Raw genomic sequence first — 25619 nt, forward strand, 5'->3', positions numbered from 1 at the left:
AACCCAATCTTTACGTACCCCAAGGAGTCCAAATGGGGTAAAAAGTGTCCATTGTACTAAAAGGGTTAAGCCTGGGTAGGATTGCCGTGCTCAGGGAACGCTCCCAGTCTCAGCACCGGTGAGCAAGCTCAGGTACCCCGGGATCGCCAGTCCCCGTCTTGAGGACATGCTTCTGGGAGCTAATTACCCATGAAACAAGCCCCAAGCCCTGGGGAGGTGTCCATTACACAAGAAAGATTAAAAAGCCCTGATCTAATATAACCAGAATACCTAAACCTTATACCAGTTTCACACGAGACCTTTCCAACACGCGCGACAACTACTTCGAACAGACATTCAAACACGTCCTACGTCCTTCTGCTTCTGGTAAATGAGTCCTATCCCTGCAAAGTGAACATATCCGAGAGACCAAAGGCACGGCAAAAAAATGTCACGTGTGAAAAGGACTTAAGCTCCTTCTGTATTTCACCACTGACATTTCGACCACAGCACAAATCAGTCGGTAGAAATGACACTAGCTTAAGGGGGCCGTCTCCGCGGGCCTTTGAATGTGTGAGTACGCTCACACAAGCTAGGAAAAGCGTGCACGTATACGCGTGTAGTAAGCAAATCGTAAATTACAACTTTCGTCCTGGAATCGGCACGAAGGAAGTTTTTGCGGGTACAGTTGCCTTCAGTAGACATCTGTGCAGGGTGGTCTGGTGCGTTTGAACGCTAATAAGCACCCCACTTTGAAATAATAATGAATTTATGACTCGAAAACTGTCCGAATGAAGCTTCAAGGCTTCTCCGTTGGTGGCGCTAATGGTGCACTGCAGCCATGTAGCACCAGCGTGACGTGTAGGCAGGGCCGACGCGAGGTTAGCTGGCGCCCTTGTGCAAAAAAATTTTTGTTGTCCCCAATTTTTTGCACTTGTTTTCTACTTAATATGTTTAAAAGAATTACATTTATATTTAGTTTATGTGAGGTGTTAGATTCCTTTATTATTAAGCGTACGATCTAGTTTTTTTAGCGTACCATTCGGCTGGCGCCCTTGTGCGGCGCATGGTTCCAACGGGCCTGCGTATACGCGATGTAGTAAGCAAACCGTAAATTACAACTTTCGTCCTGGAATCGGCACGGTGGACGTTTTTGCGGGTTTAGTTGCCTTCGGTAGACTTTCGTGCAGGGTGGTCTGGTCCGTTTGAACGCTAATAAGCACCGTACGTTGAAATAATAATGAATTTATGAATCGTGTACTCAGGACAGCCCGAAAAATGACAGAATGAAGCTTCAAGGTTTCTCCGTCACCGGCGTTGATGGTATATTCGTACCTTGTACCATCAAAACCGGTGGACGTCCAATCTAGCCGATAAATGTAGGAAAGACATAGTTGCCGAGACGTATCGAGAGTCGAATCGCGCTGTTGCCGCATTTCCCCTATCAATATTTTTCCATCAAGGAGGCTTGAATGAATCACGGCGAAGCAGTTGGAGAACAGAGATGGGCAAAGATAATATCTGGATAAAGTCAAATAAAAGATACTACAGTATTGTCTCATGGAACGAGAGCGAGCAAGAGGCACTGAAAGCGAGCGAGGGTGGTGCGAGATAGACGACGAGATGTTGTTTGTCTCGCTCCGTCTTTCGGACGCCTGACACTCGTTCCATCTCGCTCCCCCTATCAGCTAAAAAGAAGCGAGAAACGAACACTGAGAATTAGGGCTCTGCTCGCGATACGAGCTCAACGCCGCGCTGGTCCCGACCAGCGAGGATTTGGGCTGTTCGGCGGCGCACAGTGGGGCATTTGGGGTCGAAACACGGCACTAAGTCCTTTTACAAAAATATCGCTAAACTGCAAATTTTCTTTTACAGGTAGTTGATTGCAGGTATTGGATTGATTTATTGTAATGACTATAACTTGATTAGAAACAAAAAATATATAAAAAAATGTTCTGTTAAACGATTTCGTCAAAAAGGCACTAACAACTAAAAAATACTTCTAGTGTTGTGCTACAATTTCGATGGTGTTTTTCAACTTTAAATAAAAACGTGGTTCAGGATATTTCATAACAGAATATGAATCAATTTAGTATAGCCTCAAGTGTCGAAATGAATTTGTTGCGAGATATCCTGCTCCACGATTTTATGTGAAAATACACCATCGAAATTGTAGTATAAGAAAATAAATATTTTTTAGTTTTTAATGCATTTTTCATAAAATCGTTTATTATAAATTGTTTAATATACTTTTTCTAGTTTTTAGTGTTTGTGGATTTACATTACTCTTATTGCTGTATGCAGTTTAACAGTTTGCTTGAAGAATGGTTGATTTATTGTTATGGGTTATTATTTCTTGGTGACTAGGTAATTTTTTCACCCACTCGGAGTTTTTTCATAATTTTGTATTGTCAACCAAACTACGCACCTCTGCAAAGTTTCGAGGGAATTGGATGGTTGGAAGTGGTTTAAAATTGAGTTTCCAGATTTGAATCAAACAAACAAACAAACAGAGGATCGTAGCTAAATAAAATCGTTTAATGGGACATTCCCAAATATCAGTATTGTTAGTACTGAACTCTGGTTTATATTGATAAATTTTTACAACCGTGGAATAACAATTCCGAAGAAAACCATGTACAAAACTATTATTGAAACAGACAATTCTTGTTGATATAAAAGATAATTTGATGTATAGTTAGATGAAAAAAAAGCGGCATATGTTTTTAGAAGAATTACAGCATTCATAAATTTCATTACGATCGGCATGTTACACTTCGGTGATGTACCTTATTCAAATTGTATGCTTTGAATTTGCACATTGATTATACAAAGTATTGCATCGTTCTATGTATAAATAAATACTAAATTAGTATTGTTTCATTGACATGTTTCCTAACTTCACTACTCAACCTCTCTATCTTTCAATAGTGCTATCCTCCTTTACGTTCAGCAAGGCTCTGATGCTAGACGCAGGAATTGGCGGGCTCCAGCTACAGCTGATGCACGAGGAAACACCTACAGCGGTGGTTATGTGTGCGTGACTGACGCACCGCAGTTCCCCACACATAACCACCGCTCCTGTCGATGTTCCCCCCTCCATCAGCGGTACATGGAGCCCGGCGATCGCTGCCTAGACGCAGCTCTCGTGCCGTATTCCTCCAAGCTTCTCAATAGAAGGAGCTGTGGCAACAGCGCGGCAGAGACGGAGACAACAGAATATGCGGCAACTATGCTGTCAAAAATTCGTCTACGTAGAGTACCGGTAGATGTCACCATTGTACAACTTCTTTTTACCGACCGCAGTAGTTTTATTAGGGTCCGTCTGTTTACAAGGGCGCTTCGATCGATTCGGACCATAACAAAAAGGAGACGGCCCCCTTAAGAAAAATACAAAATCTGGGAACACAACTGACCAAAATTTCCAAAAATACCCCGCGTGGAAGGGCCTTTATCCCACCAGAAATCTATGCGCGAAGAACCCCCCAGGGGCGCGGTCCAAAAATCCCTCAGCCGAATTTACGGTCGTCGGGCGAAGTCTATCTTAGCGGTGCACGTATCGCCGTGCAAAAAGCAAAAGTGGCCTCTACGTTGTTGATGCACGATATGGTAAGTAAAATATATAGGCGCGGTGGAAAAGCGAAAGGAGGACACGCGGTGCCAGCGAGCCACTGGTACGTGTATGTGTACGTACGTCGTAAATGTTCGCTCTAAAAGCGCGCTGTCTGGTTATTACCGACCACTACCACTTCCGGTTATAAACTACGGCCACGTAGGTCGGTTTTTCCAGGACGTTACGCGCCTAAGAGCGAATCCCTCCCCCCCCCCTCTTTCGTGTAATTTCTTGTACCACCAGCAGGTTCGAGGTGTCCCCGAGGTGAATGGAAGCTGAAAGGGCATCGATTCCCGGCCAACGAGCCAACGAATTATTGTGCATCACGCTACACGCCTCGGCCGCGGCTCCCTGCAGGATATTTTTAAGCTCTGAAAGTGTCCAGAAAGAAAGCTCGCCTACAAAGCCGGGATTATCTTTGATCTACGACACGGGAAAAATGTGCGTCGCGCGGGTGAATCTGCTTCAGCAGCATTTTCGGGGCTGGAACCTCGGTTGACCCTCTGCAACGCCGTTTGACTTTGGGGTAACGAGGTACTTGGGGTAATATGTTATCTACGTTTTATATTCCCAGTACTGATTCGCGAAGGTAGGTAGCATATTCTACTATTGTGACATAAGGATCACATATCTTTATTTTATAATAAAATGTTTACGAGGAGAAATTAAAATGTCCCTGTTGATTGATATACAATCTTAATGCCTATCAATGTTCTACAAATTTTGGTTATGGAGGGTTCAAGTGGGTTACTGTGTACTGGTCTTGAAGAATTGAGTGTTTGGTTAAAGGTTCGTGCAAATTTTACCTGCTATTGATTAAGTTTAATTAAGAAAAAGGTGATTTTCTGAAGGTGGTTTTTATTTAGATCGAATATGAAGAGATCGCCTTTGATGTTGGGTAATATGGTTCGGAATCGCCGTTCCTGGACGACAAGGGATTAAAGATCCCTTTGCCCCTATACCTCCGGCGTATCCGTAATCCCTAAAGCCTCGTTCACATTAGTCAAGTTACTTACTTGAATTCGAGTAACGTGAAACTACTTTACCAATGTGAACCTGTTATTTACTTGACTGGAAATATCCTTTCAAGCAGTGAGAGAGAAACCCACGGACCCCATTTGGTCCTCCAGCTGCTTGACTTCGCGGCCCGTAATTGTTTCAATCGTAAATCTATGCCAGAAATAACAAATTTACCCTATAAATTAAAATTCTTCCATTAGTATTTTTAATATTGCGGCCCGCGTAAAAGTATTTTTAGTAGGTTTTTTCCACCCCCACTTTTGATCCAGTATGGGCCAAAGGTTGCTCTCTTCTTCGTCACTGCTTTCAAGTTTCTTTCAAGTTTCAAGCAAAGTAGAGAGAGATCTTTCAACTTTACTTGGGACCGTTTTGGGGCGTTTCCGTCTTGAGACCGTCAGCCAGACTCATCAATAGGGCTACAGCCGACAGACCCTGCCCCACACGCATGGGGACCGAGAGGAATAAACTTGGAACTTGTATATATACGAACGAGACTCGAACTTAGGACTTGCGAGAAAGAGTTAGGAAGATTAGATCTCTGGTGCCGCTGGCGAACACTACAATCGCGAGCCCATGGTGGGCTGGGACGTTACAGGTCTTTCAAAACTTGCTAAAATACGAAACAGACAATCCAGTGGTTATTCTGATACCAGGGACTACTAAGATACTTTGTATAAAAAAAAAAGAGAACTTTACATACTTCTGAAAACTTGGAAAGACTAACTTCGTTGAGAAAGTCAGCTATGAACAATTTCCCCGGTCCTTTCAACCAGACGACTCAACAAAGCAATTTTCCTCGTAGTAGGCAACAGACACAAATACAGAGATTCAGAAAAATTTCCACCCAGTTTTCAACCCTAAACGAAACTAAAAGAATTAAACAATTTTCAAACCGTTCGCCATAAATCAAATTCTCACGTCAAGCACCAGAAGAAATTACAATTCAGCGAACAGAATATTAATAATTCCAATCGATTTGGCGATATATTGAGGAGCACGCGCTCCCTTCCGAAAAATAACGGGGCAATAAATGATTATCGAGTGTATTTCTACGCGGTTCGCGAAATGGCGATGCTCGTTTCGTTTGACATTTTTGAGAAATGGACTGCCGTTCCTTTATCTCTTTCTTCGTCTATGCATGTATCCACCCCCACCCACCCCCCCCCCCAAATACGCTCGACCGAGCATGTGCTCGCGCGCTACTGAAAGCGTAGCACGGTTAATATTCTCTTGAAAATGGATGACGGTTGCCACGGCCCCATGTGCATCCGTTCCATGTATTTGCTTCTTTTCAGGCCGACGAACGGGCCATTAGTTTCGTCGATAAGTCATGAACAGTCGGTCGCTAGCTGATTACGCTTATCGAATAGTACGATTCAGAGGTACGCCGCGTTAATAATGTTTTCAGGGGCTGCAAATGCTGACTGCTTAAGTGGAGAAAGAATTTTCACGAATCTTTCACTTGAATAATGGTATTTGATATCGTTCCGATCATATTACACGAAATGATGAATAGGGGAAGCTAAGTGGCCTATCAACGACGTATGATCTGTTAAAAAAGGCTTAAGGGGGTACTCTAATGTAACTGCCCGTTTTTCAATGCAATATTCGAGAATTTATTTAATAAAATCTATCAGTTTATACTATCTGGCGCTTTGCTTGCATATCAAGGTAGGTTTGAAGTAATACTCAGCATTTGTTTGATCTTTATTATCGCACATATATATAGATATAGTCGGTGGCTTAAGCTTCTTAAAAAAAAATCTTTTTCTAGTCATCCAAAATGGAAAAACTAAGGTTTACTTTCTTTATTATGTTTGTCGCTATGGTTAGAACCATGGACGAGTTTCTATATTGTATAAAATTAATTCTACAGAAAGAAAACAGCTAAATTTATCAGCAAAAATCGAACTTTTTTCAAACAGCTGTCATTCTGCAAATTTGTATTGTTAGGGGGCCTCTGTGGTTCCAACCATAGCGACAAACATAATAAAGAAAGTAAACCTTAGTTTTTCCATTTTGGATGACTAGAAAAAGATTTTTTTTTGAAGAAGCATAAGCCACCGACTATATCTATGTATACGTGCGATAAAAAAGATCAAAAAAATTCTGAGTATTACTTCAAACATACCTTAATATGCAGGCTAAACGCCAGATAGTATAAACTTATAGATTTTATTGAATAAATCCTCAAAGATGGCGCTGTAAGAAGGCAGTTACACTGGAGTACCCCCGAGTTAAACTCGATATTTTGTAGAATTTTCTGCACACTAATGTGTTCTTCGTGTTGTGGGGTATTTTCTTTTGTATGAAGCATGGGGAAACAGCGACAGCACAAAGGGGTACTTCATACTCATTAAACTAATAAATTGCGCGGTTGCTACATTTTCTGACGAAGCGCGCTGCGCAGATTCTACCTGCATGTTCTTTGACCGTAATTGCGCAAACTGCAGAAGAACTGTTGATTTTCCTCGCGCTGCTTCTGTGAACGGTTGGGAACGAGGGTCACCGCAAAATTTTACCTGCTTTCAAACGAAGAATTCTACCAATCAAAGATTTCACTGCAGAGACATTAAACACAATAAATACCCTATCGAACTTCTATTCTTTGTGCAATAATTTATTTTGCTCCATTAAACTAATTCTCCACAATCTGTTTCGAATATTTCAAATAAACAGGAAACTCCCCCGAATTACACCACACATTGTTTGCCTACCAATCAGCCACACCGAGTTATTAAATAAAATCCCCAAGATCCTCCATGAAACCACACACATTTCTACTGTATCAAAAGTGCCTTCCCAGAATCTCGAACGCAACTTCACTCTCCGCGAAAAATGGGCCATCTACAGTTAACGGATTCTACCCTTTTTCGTCTCGTGGCTCGTTGTATCCAGCAATGCTCCGCGCGGTGGAAACGCCCAAGGACGAGCCACTTTCGGCCAGAAATGCACGCTCGGCTAACAGAAACGGACCACGAACGCTGCACACAGCGGGATGCACCTGCGTTTCCCTCTCGTGTTTCCGTTTATGTCCTTTTCGGGCTGGCTCCCCCGTCGTCGCTCCTAAAAATGTCTGTGGCCTCGGTCACGTAACCGGGGAATGTAAAACTCCAGGAAAACCGCGCCGCGCACCGTCACGGAGGGGGAGAAATTTGCCAAGCTCCAGGCGCACCCGACGACATTCGGCGCAGCCGTATATTCGGGCCGATCAAATTTCGGGCATACGTTCCTGGCCGCCGATATGAATGCGAATTAACACTTTGCGCTCGATACGTGACCGGGGTTAAACGACGGGGGGAGGACGGCGTTTGACGAAAATTGTTGGGGAAAATTACTGACGCTTCTTACCCTTCCAATCGATGAGGGGTTCAAAGTAATTTCTTGCAACGTTCATGGTGATTTGAAGTATCTTTGACATTGCTGCGATATTCGAAATGATTGCAATTTTAATTATGGGGGAGATTTCATTTGTTTTGGGCTGTTGCTTTGGGTTAGGTTAGTCAACCGAGAACGTGTTTATTACTTGTTATTACTTTTAAAGATTTTGCTGAAATAATATCTGCACCTAGGGTAAACCAACCAGTGAATGACCGAATTGTTGAATCTATGGACCTTTGAGATTAATACTTGAATATATTTATATATCACAACAAAACAACTGTTGAAATTGCATTTAAATTTATTTTTCTTGAAATTTCTATAAAAAATAATTACTTATTCTTATTGTAATTTAAAAAAATATATATATAAAATGTAAAACGTGTAGAAGCCCAGTAAATGACCGCATACTTTTAATAAGAATTGTACTTATTAATGTTTGCTTCATTCGCGTAACTAAAAATATAGGATATTAAAAGTGCAACTACACTCCATTTATAAACATATAATTAATAATATTTAAATTTATAGTTGACATTTCTTTGCCTGATGGTCATTCACTGGTATGTGGTCAATTACTGGTTGGTTTACCCTATTTGTTTTTTCAATTTTATTGTATTTTATAACTGTATAAAATAAACATATGTTTCGTTTTACCTTGCTTTTACTATTTTTTTTTAAATAAAAAATTAAATTTAACTAGTTTAAATGGAAAATTAAGTGTTGTCCCGGAAATGCGGTGTCTCTTCCAAAAGATGTTTTTAGTTTTAATTCTTTAAGGGCAGCAAATATGAAAATTTGTATTTCTTTCAATGCAAGTAATAGCACAAGGTAATATCTATTCTTGGAAATATTTTCCATTGCGAAATTTAGACACGGTGACAATTTTGCGCAAAGTCTTAAATTACCCTATATCACTCTATATTTTTAAGTTAAGTTGAAATTGCAAATGCAGATGATTCAATGCAGACAAATTTATAGCCTCTTCAGTCACATTTGAAGTTAGTCGTAAAGATAGATCCATTTTCGTTATTCTCCACGCCTCTTTACGGCCAGGACGTTTATGGCCAGGAAGGCTTGGAAATGCTAGTTAGTGCTCGGAGTTGGGATTTCTTTCTGCCAGTTAAGAGCGATCGGCGTGACATAAGTCCACGGGAACAACAAAGTTGGTACAAGCTCGAATATAAAAACTCTGAATCTGAATGTCGATGCAGTTTGATAGGCAGTAAAAAGGATATCGCCGCAGTAAACTTGGGGCTGCAGTAAAATGAAAAATACGAGAAGGAGCTGAAAAGGGCAATTAAAGTCCACGAATTTCGAAGACCAAATGAGAAAGCAAGGACACTTGTTTTTAATTGCGCGCGTAACGCAGAGTGCTCCAGTTGCATCTATTGCTCAAATACTACTCTCCACGTGCCCTAATGAAGCTGCAAATAAAAAACTGAATTCCTACATTACAAATAAGACATTATTTAATAACAGTAGCTAGTCAAAGATACCTGTCACAAGTCAGAACATGCTATATGAAACACAATGGGGCAAAAAACCCCATTTTGGAGCAATAAAAAAATATTTCGAGAATGCATTTCCATTGGAAATGCTATTTAGGGTGCAGTTGGCCCTATCGAGGCGCAATAAAGTGGAAAGCCGGGTCGTGGGGCAAGAGGAAGCTCTGGGCCTCCCAGCTGAAATCTGGTAGCTGATTTCAATAATACGGAAGTGGAGTGCACAAGGGGGGCCTGTGACGCGGGTGGAAAGGAACCGAGCTAGGCAGACGGTTCTTAAAGATTCATCGTCCCTGCCATATTTAAGCTCGATCCAAGTCGGAGAAGACCCTTGAGACAGCCTTACCAGGCAAACCGTCTTAGCAAATCCCTCTTTGGGACCCCGTAGGACTACGCACAAAGCTCTCCCTTTGTCCGTCGCTGGAGTCCTGAACTTCATAATTCACACCCACCAGCGGCGGCGCACCAGCCCGCCCTTTGGATACCCAGCTACCGCCTCCTCGAAATGGAGCTTCTGTCGGGTTGAAAGAGTTTGAATAACGTGTCTTAAAAACGCGCAGAGGACTCCTCCTGTATGCAACGCGAACGTCCGCGTGGTTTTAAAAGCGAGGGGAAACTGCCAAACCGTGCTTTCTGCCCTACAAAAGAGGAGGCATCGTTTTCGTTATTGATTTTCGGCTGGTGGAAGAATCGAGGTGACTGCGAACTGGAGGGGAAATCTATTTAATAAATGATATATATATGTATTCGGGGTTGTTTATATGTATTTTATATTTTGTTCCCATTTTCCTCTCCATGTACCAACGAAATTCAGTGGAAGAAAATAAATGCTACCTGAACTTTCGATATATAATTTTTTCAAACGTGAATTCTCGATTATTGAATCAGTTTTTTCACATGGAATCTCCTATCACCTGTGAGGAAACAGATTATTCTTTTAATTATTCTTTATTCAATTAACTTTTATGTATGTAATGGTGTTAAATGTTCTGGGTAAACTGCTTGAGAAGTCAGGCAAATAATTGGACGAACTTGTTAATAGCAACGAAATATGTATCCTGATAAAAACTGTAAGAGCTGATTCTAATACTGTAAATATAGCTTAATTGGTACGTAATTGATTGATTGCTTTCTTACACAGACTAAAGTTTCATTTCCTCTGAGTATAATTTAGAATTAACAATTGGGAGCTTGAACGTTACCACCGATTCTTTTGTCAAAGTGATTGGAACTATCTAACGACTAAAGACGGCCGCAGGCACCGCAACTACGCTTCTATTGCGTCCTTAGAGCGCTTTCGATGGCGGGCAGAACTTTGGCTCCAACACGGAGTTTCCTCTAGTCCTTGAATCCTCTGAATCCTTGGTTCAAAGGTTCTCAAGAACCCTTAACCCTTTGAACTCGTTGTAGTGGAAAGCTGAGACTACGTAATACCGATTTAACCAGGTATAGAAGTGCATTGCTGCTGCTGTATACCTACGTGTAATTCAAATGGTCACAGTGGTCACCGCTGACAATATTGAAACGGCTAATAACGATTAGCTACACGAGAAACATCCACTTCTACCTTTCCAACAAAATTAACGCTCTAATATATCACTCGTGCAATATTAAATTAAAATTCATCTGATTCTGCGACTCAAAAAATACTCAACACGTAAACTAAATTTTAACATGGATCCCTGCATTAAGAATAACTGAAAGCATACCAACAAATGTACTAATTACTAAATTCTCTAAAACACCTTAAAATCTATCTATGAAATATTGGAGGATTTATGCTTCTAAAAGTCTTCCAAATTATAAGATTTGCTCCTCCTAAAATTTAAAAAAAAGTATATGATTTGCTTTTCCTACACGCATCCAAAAATTATATTTGATATGAGATTTGAGATTTACTTTAATTTAAGATTTTCTTTGATTAGAGATTTGCTCTTCTTAAATTTTTCCAAAAATTATATGATTTGTTCTTCCAAAAATTATAAGATTCGCTCTTTCTACATTTTTCAAAAAATTATAAGATTTTCTCTTCCTAAACTCTTCCTAAAATTACAAAATTTGCTCCTCCCAAAATTTTCGAATAATTGTGGAATTTGCTCTTCCTAAAATTTGCGAAAAATTATGGAATTCGCTCTTCCTACATTCTTCCAAAAATATTTTATACGAGATTTGCTCTTCCTACATTTTTCAAAAAATGATATGATTCGCTTTTCCTACACTTTTTCAAAAATTATATTTGATATGAGATTTGAGATTCGCTCTTCATAAATTTTCCAAAAACTATAAGATTGCTCTTCCTAAAATCTTCAAACAATTATAAGATTCGCTGTTCATAAATTTTTCGAAAAATTATATGATTTACTCTTCCTACACTCTTCCTAAAATATTTGATATGAGATTTGAGATTTGCTCTGATTTGAGATCCTTCCTAAATTTTTCCAACAATTCAAGATTTCCTCCTTCTAAGCCTCCTTCTATTGGCCCACCCTGTTAGAGGTGCAACACTTTGCAGATACTAATGCACATTTCTGTAAAACAAATTCCCCCAGCCCGCCTCGTTATTATGACACCGTAGCACCATGTGAACAAGCTCGCATCTTTGCACAGCCGCGCAATCGTTACCGTTCCATTTAATGCTTCGTTAATTTCCTTAGTGTAACTTTCGCCAATTTATACACTCAATGATTGCGCAAGGAACGCTACAAGAAGCGCTCTTAAGGAAATTCCAAGGTGAAATACGGGCGCAATAAACAGAAGAAGATTGCACTCGAAATGGCATCGTTACACGTTGCAGCGCACTTTAAATACAGACACGGCTTAACAACGCCCGAGCTCTATGTAAAGGAACTTGCTCTCGGTCGAAATTTCGAATTACCCCGGCTGCGGTGTTTCGACACGGATACACCGAAATCTCTAGCATTCCGTTCCATGTCAGACGTGCGCGACGTTTCAAATCCACGTGGAATTACGTGAGCGCGGTTTATCTGCGTTAATATTCGTCTCTATCTGCTCCTAAGGGTTGTCACATTCTCGCAGCAAGATATTTGAAAACTTAAGATCCCGAAGAAACTAATATCTGAAAATCGGGCTGCGCAGAGATGTTCGTAAATGTTACCACAAATGCAGGCTACACATCGTGATAAAATCGTGCATTGTATAAGGAATGAGGTTGGAATAAGTTGCGTAAAAAAAAAGAATAGGCAACGGGAAGTAGGCATACGAAATCCCAGAAAGAGAAAGATTTTGATAGAGTAAGTTTAGAAGTAGGTTGTTGTAAAGGAAGCTTTTATCATTTTTATAGAAGATTGTATATCACGTGTAAGACACTGGTTGACAGTGAGGCAATGCCTGAACTAATTCAATGAACATATTTATATTCATCGCAAATCATATGCAGAAATCAAGCAGAACGTTTAAGTTGTAATTTCATTAGCACTTTATCTGTCATATTAAGACTTTAAACTAATTTGTGTCCGAATTTAGGTCTCATCAAGATGAATAAAATTGTTCCAGTTCTAACTAGAAAATCAGATGGGATAATCTTAAAAAGTCCCATACATTGATCCTGAAAAGCCCTCGCAACTACATCTTCTAAATAGAAAACAGATTTTTCAATAATGCAGCTCTGTCAACGACAAAAATGAAATTAAATTCTTAAGCTACCTTAAATAAATCAAAGTCACGAAGCTCACGTATAGCAGCAGACACCGTGTCGACAGTAATTTATAATTTCCCAGCCGAGACTGTTACAATTCTGTTAAAATTATGTCCACGAAAGCGAGCTGGGAACGATTGCTACATGATTATTTGAACTTGTATATTACGGTCGCCGGGATACTTCACAGTTTGAGATTACTTGCAATCTCGAAATAGAATCCCAGTAGTATAAATCAAGCGCAACGCTGCCAGGCCATTCTTAACAGGATGCATGGTATCCTGTCTCTTCTTCGTGGCTGGTACATGTCCGTGTAACGCGTATGCATGTTATTTGTATGCACAGGAGACGGTGCCGCATGCAAACATCGACGTAATTTTGCAAGTTTCCGCCCTGCAAGGACCCTGCAGAATCTTGCGCGCGGAAACGGCATTCGAGCAATACCGACTATTGTCTCCCTCGTTCTTGTCGCGTGTCGCGCTTTATTGACGAACGTCAATACCGTGATTCGCGCAGTAACGATATTTAATGGAGGCAGCGTTCACCTGCTACGCGAAGCTTCTGCTTATATTACGTCTGAAAAACAGTTGATCGCTTTCACTGATGCAGAGGTAACAAAAGATTAATCGCTCAGCAGTGCTCAGTTGCTAAGTCTTTATTTTCCTCGTATGACAAAGTGATGGAGGTGCACTCTTTTTAATGCGAGCAAAGTGGAACTCGTGCAAGTGGAAATGTTAATATAGGTTGCGAGTTTGTAGTTTAAATGTTCTATGGGGTTGAAGGTGGGGAAGAAGGAACGCAGAAAGAAGTGGAAGATATCGAAACTGGTCGATAAGCACATGGCAAAGTTTACTGCAGAAATAAATTTATTTGTTTCGCCTTGGGACCCACTAAGGGTGTTTTTACACGAGTCACGTTTGTACCTCGGGATTCATATTTCAGATATATCCACGCATCTATGTACTATCTTCCCCTTCTTTCTCACATCACCTCTGCTTCTGCCAAGTGAATACAGCAGAAATGGCAGGCACGAGCTGCAGAAGCTTTCTCATAAAAATATCCCAAACGTTCCACCAAATATTACGAAAATATTTCGAATACCAATCTCCAAATCAGGGAAAAATAAATGAAGAATATGTCTACCTATCCTCACAGCTGCGCAGAAGACTGAGTAGCATCAGCTTCAGTTCATATCAGCAGGAATCGGATCTTCAAAATAGAGGATAAAGTGACGACTTCAAGCGTGTAGATATTTCAACCACGCCTCTTTTTAGCAACAATTGAATAATATGTTACGCGACATTTATCAATGGGGAAGATGACTGCAATCTTTTCCCACCCCTGACGCCACCAGCACACGTGTAAAACATTATGTAACCACCCACTTCGTACATTCCACAAATGAAAAATTCGCACTCGTGCAAAAGCACAGTACCTGCGCTCGTGGTGCTCCCTGAGCCGAGCTTTGCGTCGTCTTCCCCGTTACTTCGCATCAAATAAGTGAGTAACTACTTCCAACTAATTTTCAAAAGTCAAAGCTGGAAGTGCAGCATTGGGAATTCTACCAGGAATGTAAAAAGTGCATCTCTCCATTTTCGCCAAGCTCATGTTACAACTAACAGGAATAGTGAAAATGGCTCGCGTATCCTTGCAAGTGCGCAGGGACTAGGCTCGATTCGATTGAGTTTCGGATCAGCAGGAATCGGGTTTTCAGACCGAACGTCCGGTTGGGATTGTATCGGGTGGACAATCGAGGACAGGCTGTCGATACCATCGATCCTCTCGACTTCGCGGTTCCTTCCGCGCCGAAATGGCTGTACCGACTTCTGTCGCGGAAATCCGGTTCGAGGATCCATTTTCTTCCGGGATAAACGTCACTGGCCGCTGCTCCTGACGCTGGAAATTTCGGTCGGTTGCCCCGGCGAACGTTTGTTTATTCTAAACCAAGGATTACGCGAGCAGAGCCAACGGTACATTTGTGCCTTGGACGCGTGGTGCGGTCTCGGCGAGGCGAATGCATCTTGAAGACAGGGAAGGAGGACGAAAGGAGTTTCGTCGAACGTGTGTGGTTCAGTTTCAGTGGTATAGTTTTTCATTTGTTAGGTGTGGTAGTGAGGACCCATTCTGCTCTTTTGTAGTAGCATGTCTGATCGAAGATATACAGTACTGTTCATAAGTACTTATGAATTGATAGTGAATTGTAAACAAAGCAAAGAACTGGATTATTGAAAGCTATTTTCAAATTAATGGAAAAGTCAGCTGATGTATTTCGTGGTGACTCGTTATAATGGTAAATCACGATTGTAGAAGTGGATAAATAGTTATGAGCAGTGGTGTAAGTTTACTATTTTGAGTTTTGTGTCCTTTGTCTTTATTGTGCACTTAAATTTTGGACAAACTTAAACTTTGAATATGAAAAAATTAAATATTCGACAAGAGATATATTATATTTCCTGTTTACCTGTGGGGAATATTCTACATTGATTTAACAGTTCAGAATTGTGTAATACTTCGATTAAAGGACGTGCACGTAATCGAACCAGCAAAATAAGAAATTCGATGAAATTTAATGAAGTTACATGGAACAGAGTTAGTTCTATTCGATTATATAAGTGGAAGTGAAATCAACAACAAATTCATAAGACGATTGAATTATCAGAAATGAAGCAATGTTAAATACGCTATGAACGACCAACAAGTGTCAATCATTACATACTTGACAATTAAATTGAGGGAAAAAATTATCCTTGAATTTTCGCAGCAAGGAAATTCAAGGAAAAAGTTCTCCTTCAATTTCCATTTAAATATGCAACTTGACATTACTAAATATTTCAGTGGGTTTGTACTTGTCAGAGAGGAATGATCGCAGTCTTCGAGAAATAGGTCAGCCACTGAATCCAGAGCATGTCACTGATATCGCGTGGCAGGCAAATGATCCGGCATCATTCTACTAGTCAGATGTGTCAGGATTTCGCGGAAAGATCTAACCGTGAAATGGAAACAGCATCAATATCTTCTTATAGATTTCGTTCATTTAAACCCTTGCAAAATAAACATCTTAGCTACTTAAATTCTGATCACTTCCTAAATTCGTTAACATCAAATTTTTTCGAATGACCCCTACCGTCAAATAATTTACAAATAATTGATTAATTTCTATAAAGTCTCTTACTGAACTGTGAAGTGAAACTGGCAATACTTTCCTCTGATTTAAAAATTCGCAATGCAAACAGTGCATCCTAAGAATTTTCTTACAAACACAATGACTATCCCTTCAGAAAATCTGCAAAGAAGAACCACAGGCATTGTGGCAAAATACTATTCAGCAGATTAATTTTGTTGAAGCTAAACACCTGAAAATAAATTGACCGTTCAAAGTGTGAAGATTCTACACAATTTACTGGCACTTTAATGAATCGTCTAATTATTCTAAATAATTTATAATCAATCCCATGACCCCATATCATTTCCCCAAGGAGATCATCCTCCGCAAAATCGTCTTAAAATTCCGCGTTTTATCGAACGTCCAAGCAACGATCTTCCCATCACGAAGATCGTTCTGGTTGCATTTCGACGATTCGCTGAAACAGCGATTGCAGCCAGACAGATAAAACTCCCGAATTTGCGACTGGCCTGCAGGAGAGGAGAGCAAGGCAGAAAGCAGGGAGGAAGACTCGACGGGAAACAACCCCTTTGGCGCAGCGCAAAACCAGCCGATCCATTAAGGTCTGCGAGATAGGGCAAGATACAAAAGATTGCTGGTAGGGTGGGATTAACCTTCTCTCATGGGGATTTTTGCACTCTACGAGCTCATCTTTCGCTTCTTCCCCTCCCCTCCCTCTTCCCTTTCCTTGAAATGTCCATGAAGGAAGCGTCCGTGAAAGCAAGATCCCCTGCGCTGTATCTGTGTGAAGTACACACTCGCGGAATGAAAGACTTTTCTTCTGTGATTCCTTGGTTTATTCGCGACCCGTTATGACGAAATGAAAGGAAGAGGGTATATTCCAACTACACGACCTAAACGCGTAGATGCTTTCAGCTCGCCGATTAATACAGACTTTAATCTATTCTAATGTAATAATACCACGACTTTCTTGCACGAAAGGTACAGTACCTACAAAATTGAAAATCACAGCAGAATTAAAACTAAATGTAAGAGAAAAGAAGATTGTAAAAATAGACGAGGTCTGTAGTGTAAAGGAAAGAATTCAACGAAGATAACTCGAGTTGTTATTGAATCTAACTCTGATTAAATCTGACACTGTTAAGGAGTGACATGTAACTAAAAATTCTTGAGTTCTGAAACTGGAACGGTTTGTTAATTTATTGTTTGAGGTAAATACAAGTTCACGATGAAATGCAAACGGGGGAAATATTATTGTGCCACTGCTGTTTGTCGCGTAGCATTTGATAATACTATGACGCCCTTTTCAATTTGGATAAAAAGCAAAAGGCTGGGAAACGCGTTGACACAGGCAGCTGAAACGTGAAACGCTGGACTTTTCGTTCGCGTCGCGACTGTTCCCTGAAGGCTGGTGCTTTTTTTCGGAAATGAACCGCCTCCTCGACCCTTTGACACTCGCAAACGTGCGTTTTCATTCACAACTTTGAATATTCGGATCATAGAGAGCCTAGCCGAGTTACATGACTGCGGTACCGATTGAAAAGCTAGATGGATTTCGTCTCTGAGGCTCAATTCGCCGTGAACGACTGTGTCCCGAAATATTTAACTCACTTAGAAAATGTTTAACTGAAAATATATTCACTCGAGCCCTGAAATTTCGAATGGAATCTGTAATAGTTCTTTATTTTCAAGAGCTACGAAATTTGCGAGTGCTAAACTGATGCAGAATGGGTGAACAAGATTATAGAAATAGAAAACAGCTGTTTGCTACGAAGAATATGTTGAATAAACATTTTTGATAAGTTTAGCGAGGACTACTCTGCTCTCCATAATTAAAATGTCCTATCTAGCACTTTGGAAATATCCGAGAAAATTGAAGTTTTATATTGTTGTTCTTCAATCAATTAAAAAAATGTCATTATTTCGTAGAAGCCTAATATAATTTTTTGTAACAGGTGTATCGGTAGATAATGTATTATTAACGTAGCAATTAATTAAATATTTCAGATAGGATATTTTAACCATCTGAAAAGCAATTAGGTTAAATACATTAGACTATTTTTATATCTCTACGAAGCACGTAGGCTTTTCTAACTTTACCTAAAAGGTAAAAGACGCGTGGGATTTTAAATATTTATAACACACCTTGAAAAATGAAAAAAATACTAGACAGGACATTTTAAATAAGTAGGACAGTACTAGCTTGTGAATATTTCAATCATCCATTTTAATAACAATTTGAATTTCCACATAATACTTGAATAAATTATACGACACTTGTTAATTATCTCATAACAGATAAGTTAATAATTAACCAAGGTTGAATGAAACAATTCCAGACTGGAAACATGAGCTTTGCTCTTCCATTTCACCAAACTGAAACCTGCAAGCCAGTGGATCTCTATAAAAAGCTGTAAAACAGCAAGTGAAGACTGTTTCAACTAAATTTTAAGGAAACTCAATGAAGCTAAAATTTTCCAATCCCCTCCAACATCTAAATACATACTTCTTCTATATTTCTATTCAATGTTTACACTACCCTGCTCCTCCTCGTACCATATCGGGCAGTAACTTCGTGATAACATTACCAGAAACCCATGCTCCCCGAATTTGATAAGGATCTTACGTTAGTGCCTAGCAGTGTTTCCCTCGAGGGAAACGCCCAATGTAATTTGCAATATAATACCCCACAGATAACTTTCTGTTGTATTACAAGGAGCAAGTGGCTAGCACGCCAGGAAATTCACCGCTGACAAATTTCTATCGCGATCCACGTTGATCCCTAAAAAAAAAATAGTCCGCTCGGCCATCGACTTATCGGCGCGAAAAACAACCGTCCGTCCGCATTTCTCTTCCACCTGTTAGCCGAGAAAGCTCCGAGATAGAGTTACGATAGCGTGAATGAATTCGAAAGCTTTCGAAAGTACTGCCCCCTCGCGCGTGGGGAAGGATCACTCTTTCGACACCTCCTCAGGTGTCTGAATGGGATTAATTGTGCGTAAAATCGAGTAGTTTTATACCGGCTCGGTGGGATTTCGAATCGAAAGTTGGAGGCGAAGTTACCGCGAAAATTAAACGAGCTTTTAAAGGATCGTTTGTTTTCCCTCTCAAAGGGCGCGAGGGCATTAATTTTCCGGCGGTCACCGTTAATGAGTGGCATGTATTAATTAGTCCGCTTTATAAATCGTTCCCCCAGCCAGGGCTGTTCCGTTAATTAATCCACGGGGAAAGTTCCAGGTGTATTCACGATCCAAAGATCGCGCGGCTCAGCCTAATTGATCGGATTGTTCAATTAAGGCTTGGTCGCTGAGCAAACAAGAACTGGGCGGCCCTCCGGGCGCTTATGCAGATTCGGCGAGACCCGTGAAAAAATACGAAAGTCGCCTTCCAAAACGAACCCATTAACCATCCGGCAACCTGGGAAAGGTTTGCTCAACGTTTTGTCGAGCGAACAGCGCGGGAATACAAAGCGTCTGCGTAAAAGATGGCGACCTTATCCGTTTCCACTTCAAGCGGGACTTTCAAGCACACTGAAGTTGATGTTAACCTTGCATGGGAATATTTAAAAATGATAGAATTCGTGATTCTTAGAATCAAGTAAATTATTGGATTTGCAATTATTTTGGAGTATTCTTTCCCATTAGAAACTTCTATATGTAATAAATGCAGCATGGAAGAACAAATGTTCAATCGAGCTGCGAATGGGGTGGGGTATGAAGGGATAAGAGAGGTGGTAGGGTAGGTAAAATTAAGCAAAAAGGTATCCCTATTAACCCTTAACTGGTATACTGTTTTTGGCAAACGTGACTGGTATACTGGGGTCGTGGCAGACCCCAAATAAAAAAGAACACAGAAATTTTTAAAGTCGACACTAGGGCAACCACTGTGAATATTTTCTTCTTAGGTAATGTAGAAACTAATAGAAGCGTAGATAGTTAAACTGTTATTATAAAATTAATTAGAAATTCAGTTTACCAACTTAGACAACCGAAAATTGTACATCGAACTTTGGGTGCTTGGGGTCACGAGCGACCCCAGGATACCAGTTAAGGGTTAACGCAGTGTTGAAAACGAATATTTATTCATAAAATTATCAGTGACGTGAACTCTGGTTAGCTTCATGGACGTTATAGATATGACTCAATGTTTATGCTTGTATTAGGAGAAAGTTAAAAAACAGTAGCCGCCCTAAGTAAATAAAGTATTCCCCATTGTGTCGAGCTGAATTCAAGAAAATACACATTTTCGCATCCCCACGGCCTGGGAAGCCCCGTCGTCGAAACAAAGATCGAAGAGTTCCAGCGTCGGACAAATAACGGTGGAATAAAAAACCGTGGCACGAGCTTTACGATCCGCAGTTCCATTTCCTCGGTTCTAACGAATGTAGCCCCGAGTACTTCCCCGTTCGACTGCAGAATCGTTTGTCGCGATTCTCCATGCGACTCGCCCTCCTCCATTTGCTTGCTCGATTTTCCTTGTAACTACGCGGAAAGTATATCATTGTTCGACCGACTGCCGCTGCCCTCTCCTTCCAGACGATCCATCGGAACAGTCCGCAGAGGTGGAGGAAAAGTGCGGATACGGAAAGAAAAATAAAGAAACGGGGAGGGAAAGAGCACGGAAAGTACATTCCTAGCGGAGGTTCTGCTGATCGGTGTAGCTCGCGAGCAGAGTAGGTAGCGAGGTTTCCCGAGGAACAGGGAGGGTGTAATGGTGTGTAATACCGTTCGGCTGTCTATGCATTATCGACTGCGAAATTGGAATCATCCATTTCTCTTTTGTGTCGAAAGGGGAGTTCAATGGAAGGTGGGAAACGCAGTGGCAACGATCGCTCCAAAATCACGTTTCCCCGGGACGAAGATTGGAGAATCCTCGTAGTTTGTTTTATCGTGCGAGAATGCGTTTTAGAAAGTGGCTGGTAATGATTGCAATTATTAATGGTAATTTATCGATACTGATTACTTTGGTGGTTGATTGGGATTCGAGGTTGGAATCGGTATTCTTTGTTCACGAGGGAATGAAAAATGTGGTGCTGATACACATTCTACATTGAGAGTAATATGAAGATCATGTTGCTTTCTTTCTTTTTTCATTATACACAGCAAAGGGGAGACGTACTGTTATGTTTAGAGTAATCAGGATTAGACTTGAAATTACGAAACTAACTTTATTAGTGATGATCAATGAATAATATTCGATTGTTTACTGTAAAAATATTTTTAAAAAGTGTAATTTAAACGATTTTATTTAAGTTGGTCTATGATGCACTGAGAAGTAAAAAATAATTCTTTTCTTGTATTATAATTTTATTTCGATGGTGATATGGGACTTTAAATAAGATCGTACAAACTTTGTGATTATCCTTCTTACAATTGATTTCAACAATTCTACAGGATAATCATAGAGTTTGTATGATTGTATTTAAAGTCACATATCACCATCGAAATTGTAGTACAAGAAAATAATTCTTTTTCTTTTTAGTACATTGTTGATCAAGTTAAATAAAATCGTTTCACTTAAAATTCTTTTTTTAATATATTTTTTTTATGCTTTAGTGTTTGTGTTTTGCAACTAATTTTTCATCTCATGAATTTTCCACTTAAATATCCCTTTGAAAACTTTTGAAAGAAATAGGTAGGTGCCTATATCCGACCATTCACAAATTGCAATTAATTTTTAACAAACAATTTTTACCTTTAACAAATCACAATTAAATTTTAACAAATTACAATTATTTTTATGAAGTTTCAAGTGGATTGGATCTGTGAAAATGGGTTGAAATTGTAGTGGATCCAATTTCCCCTAACTCAAGGGGAGTTTTTCAAAATTTTGTATTGTCATCATAACTTCAATTCCAAGTCGATTGGATTTGTGGAAGTGAGTTAAAATTGAGTTACGAGATTTGAACCAAACAAACGGACAGAGGAGTGAAGCTAAATAAAATCGTTTAAAAGAACAGGGCTAAAAATACGTGCAGGCATCAAAATAACTGAAATACATTAAGCCCTCCCGTATGCGACGAATTTTTAATATAATTCTGCTATATCTTAGATTTATACATGTCTCTATCGTTAAAATACTATTATATTCTTATACCGCATTTGGTTGCATAAAACTTCATCTACAGATTTCTTCAAAATTTCTTTCGACCATTTTCCTCGTCTAGTTTTTTCTTATATGTTCTTACCATTTTCAAATCCGAATTAAAAGTAACAAAAATTCGATTTAAATTACAATAGAGAACGATGGCATTGTTCAACCTCGCTTGAACAACCCCATCATTCCCCATATCAAGGACCCCATCTTGCCTGAAGCCATCGTTTTCCAGAGACTGATGTTATTTGTACAACAAATAAAAAAATATTGCGATTTTGAATATTGCACATTAAACTAAACAGAATGGAGATAATAATGTAACAAAAATAATTGACTTAGCGTTTTTAAATATATATTTACTTATTAAATCTTTTTAGTACGCAAAATGAGATCCACGCAGCAAGTGGACGATTTCACAGCCCTAAACCAAAGACACGTGCTCCCCCACTCATTTCTACCAACCACTTAACTGATACAATAGAATAGTTGCCATTTGGTACTTTCATCAAATGTCTAGCATTTTTCTATTATCGTTTTTTACGATACACGATCTTACCTCGCTACCCCATCATGCCCCCAACCCCCACCCACTTTGCACAGGTACCAGTCCCTGTTTCCTTCGCACGAGCCTACAAAACCCGCCACCCGAAAGTTACGCAGCAGAATCCATCACCCCTCGTCGCCCCTCACCCTAACATTTCCATTGACAATGTTTTCCCCAGCGAGGAGTTCGACGACTGCTTCATAAAAATTCCAGGAGCCACTTCAGAAACAAGAACTCCGCCGTTGATATTTTCATGCCGGTCTTGAGGCACGATTCCGCGCAACTTCCGCGGCGCAGAGTCCACGATAAAGAGGAAATAACGCGAGGGGTTCCCGAAGCGAAAGTTCGCGAGCTGGAAAGTAAAAGTACGAACCGAGAAACGGTCCGCACCAGCCACTTCCGTTTTCGATCGCAAAAAACTTCTGGTGGAGCAGGAGCACGCGTGACGTGGGCCTACAGCGCCCTAATATAACCCCATTTCCAACTCCCAGGGGTGGTACAGGGTGCTTCGTAAAAAAAGGGAACACAAAGGGTATCGTTTTTACGAGGAACGGGTCTCCATGGGTCTCTGAGTCGGAGAAGTCTTCGTCAGGGTGGGAAACCAATGGAAGGCTTAGTATTATTCTCGTAAAGCGCGGGTAAAACACCGAGTCCTCGAGGATCTCAGGGACGGAGCGCGTAAAGTTACTCGAAGCGTCTTTAAGGAAGCCTATAGAGCGGTTCGAGACGTGCCACGGCTGGTATAAGTTGCCCGTGATCCGCACAAAAGGACGTGTACGTGGTCCAGATGCACTTCGAGGACAGTAATAGATGTTCCAGGAGGACTGCTCCCCTTTACGATTCTGGGAATTCTAATGTCGACTCTTACCTCGGTTTATGGGGCTATGATTCTCCCGCTAATACGATAAGGGATTAATAACATTGAAACCTTCAGGACACGGTTTTCCCGGCGGGTGGGCCGAGGCGGGCTGAATCGAGGAAGTTTTTAAACCTGAGCCGTGGAAAATTGCTCGGGGAAATATGGGAACAATAAGTTAGGAATTTCAAAAGAATGGACAACTCGAAGTCGATATATTGGATAGAAGAAGATTGGCCGAAGTTGCCTGCCAGCTGAATACAAATATCACCAATCTCACAGTCGAAACTTCCTCTGTGTCATCTGGACAGTGCATTGTCGTAGCTTCCGCAGTATCGAATGAGATTCAAATTTCCATAATTCTACTTTCTTCTCAAATACTGTTACTGCAGAATCTCTAGAAAACTTCCTAGCCACTTTCAGGTTAAAATTAGAGCTATTACAAAGTCAATTGGATGTGAGGTACCTACCACTTGTGCACTGAAGTGGGATAATCTAAGCTTGCATCGAGTCTTAAGACAGCTCAATTATAGGCTAACGTTTTCTGTGCTCTCTTCGCTTTGTACCTGATTTTATTCCGTGAATTGAAGTGCAATTTTAAGCATTGTAGATAAAGAAAACTTTTTGGATCTTCAAATGGAAGGTTCTTCAGCGTTTCACGACTATCAAGAGGCTAGCATCTAATCAGATCTACCAACCACTATCACACCCATTCAAAGATAGAGGCGAGCTTCTATAGAAGACTCAGCTTCTACCACAACTCTAGCAACCTTTCTGCGTTGCACCCACCGAAAATAAACCCCCCAAAAATCCACACCCTCGCAATTCAGATACCAGCGGATGGCCAGATTCAGCGTTAACACACAGCCCTGTAGGACTCGCGCGCCCATCTCCGAGCCCTTTGAACCATTCCTCAATCTCGTCACGTGCTTGGCAGTTTTGTTCGGCGGGTGTTCACGCGCTCACTTTTACCCGGTCGAAACGAACGCCCCGACACGGTGCAGGCATGTTCACGGATGCTCGAGTGCAGCCTCATTACGTTACGCGGTCGATCGCTCGCCGGGGAAGAAAAGACCTAAGTAGATTACCCGATTCAACGAAAAATCAAAGGCCCCCTCGGCTCCGAGGCTGTGTGCTGTTATGAGCACTTTAATCGGCGAAATCTCGATGGAACCGAGCACAGGTTCGAGGATGACGCAGCTCTCCCACATCCACGGCTGTTTCGTGACCCGGCGCGAAAGTCGAGGCCAGCCCCGTGCCACGAAAGTTCGAGGGGTTAAGAAAACTGTGCGACCGCCCCCCCACCGTTGTCGATGAAATTTTAATCCAATTAGAGCTCATCGTCGTTTCTGCTCTCGTTCCTCTTTCCAGCCATCCAACCTCCTCCCGCCGTTCCTTCTTTACCACCCTCGCCCTGTCTCTGTCTATCGCGTGTCTGCTCTTTAGAGCTAAAATCAATAAGCGGCTGGCTGTGAGAACGGGCGCTTAAGCTAGCCCCTTCAAAGATAATGATGCGCCGTTGTATGAATAACACCGACGAGGATTCTTTCGGGTAGCCGCGCCGAATTTGGAAGGCAAAGCCGCCGCGGGAAAATGATCGATAGGGAACGGGCTTCCCTCGCCTCGCCTCTTACCAGATGGGTCAGAAAGTAACGAGCGCCTCGAATATATTTACACATTATCGGGCCGTTTGGGGAAACGAGGCGAAAAGGGGTGCTCTTGAATTCAGACATTCTGTTCTTTATACATGTGCGGGGGAACTGATCTCCATTCTGTAATTGAAGAGTCCTTGTGGTTGGCGCTGTAAGTGCCAACATTTAAAAAATTCTTTTTATCAAGGGGAATG

At 40.9% G+C, this 25619-nt stretch overlaps 1 protein-coding gene and 1 long non-coding RNA gene across 8 annotated transcripts in view; both read right to left on the minus strand.

Moving 5' to 3' along the window:
- Positions 1-25619, minus strand: part of Rho-5 (rhomboid-5) — a 371266-nt gene that overhangs the window by 123909 nt on the left and 221738 nt on the right. The window lies entirely within an intron of this gene.
- The window catches only part of LOC143375069 (uncharacterized), a 60743-nt gene that overhangs the window by 14505 nt on the left and 20619 nt on the right, over positions 1-25619 (minus strand). The window contains exon 3 of one of the 2 annotated variants that reach the window (XR_013086799.1): positions 16007-16136. The exons of the other annotated variant lie outside the window; for it this stretch is intronic. This is a non-coding gene — a long non-coding RNA (uncharacterized LOC143375069). Of the gene's footprint in view, positions 1-16006; positions 16137-25619 lie in introns of those variants that run through there. 2 annotated transcript variants of the gene reach the window in all.

Source organism: Andrena cerasifolii, chromosome 12 (assembly GCF_050908995.1).
Source record: "Andrena cerasifolii isolate SP2316 chromosome 12, iyAndCera1_principal, whole genome shotgun sequence".
In the NCBI taxonomy this organism is placed as follows: Eukaryota; Metazoa; Arthropoda; class Insecta; order Hymenoptera; family Andrenidae; genus Andrena; species Andrena cerasifolii.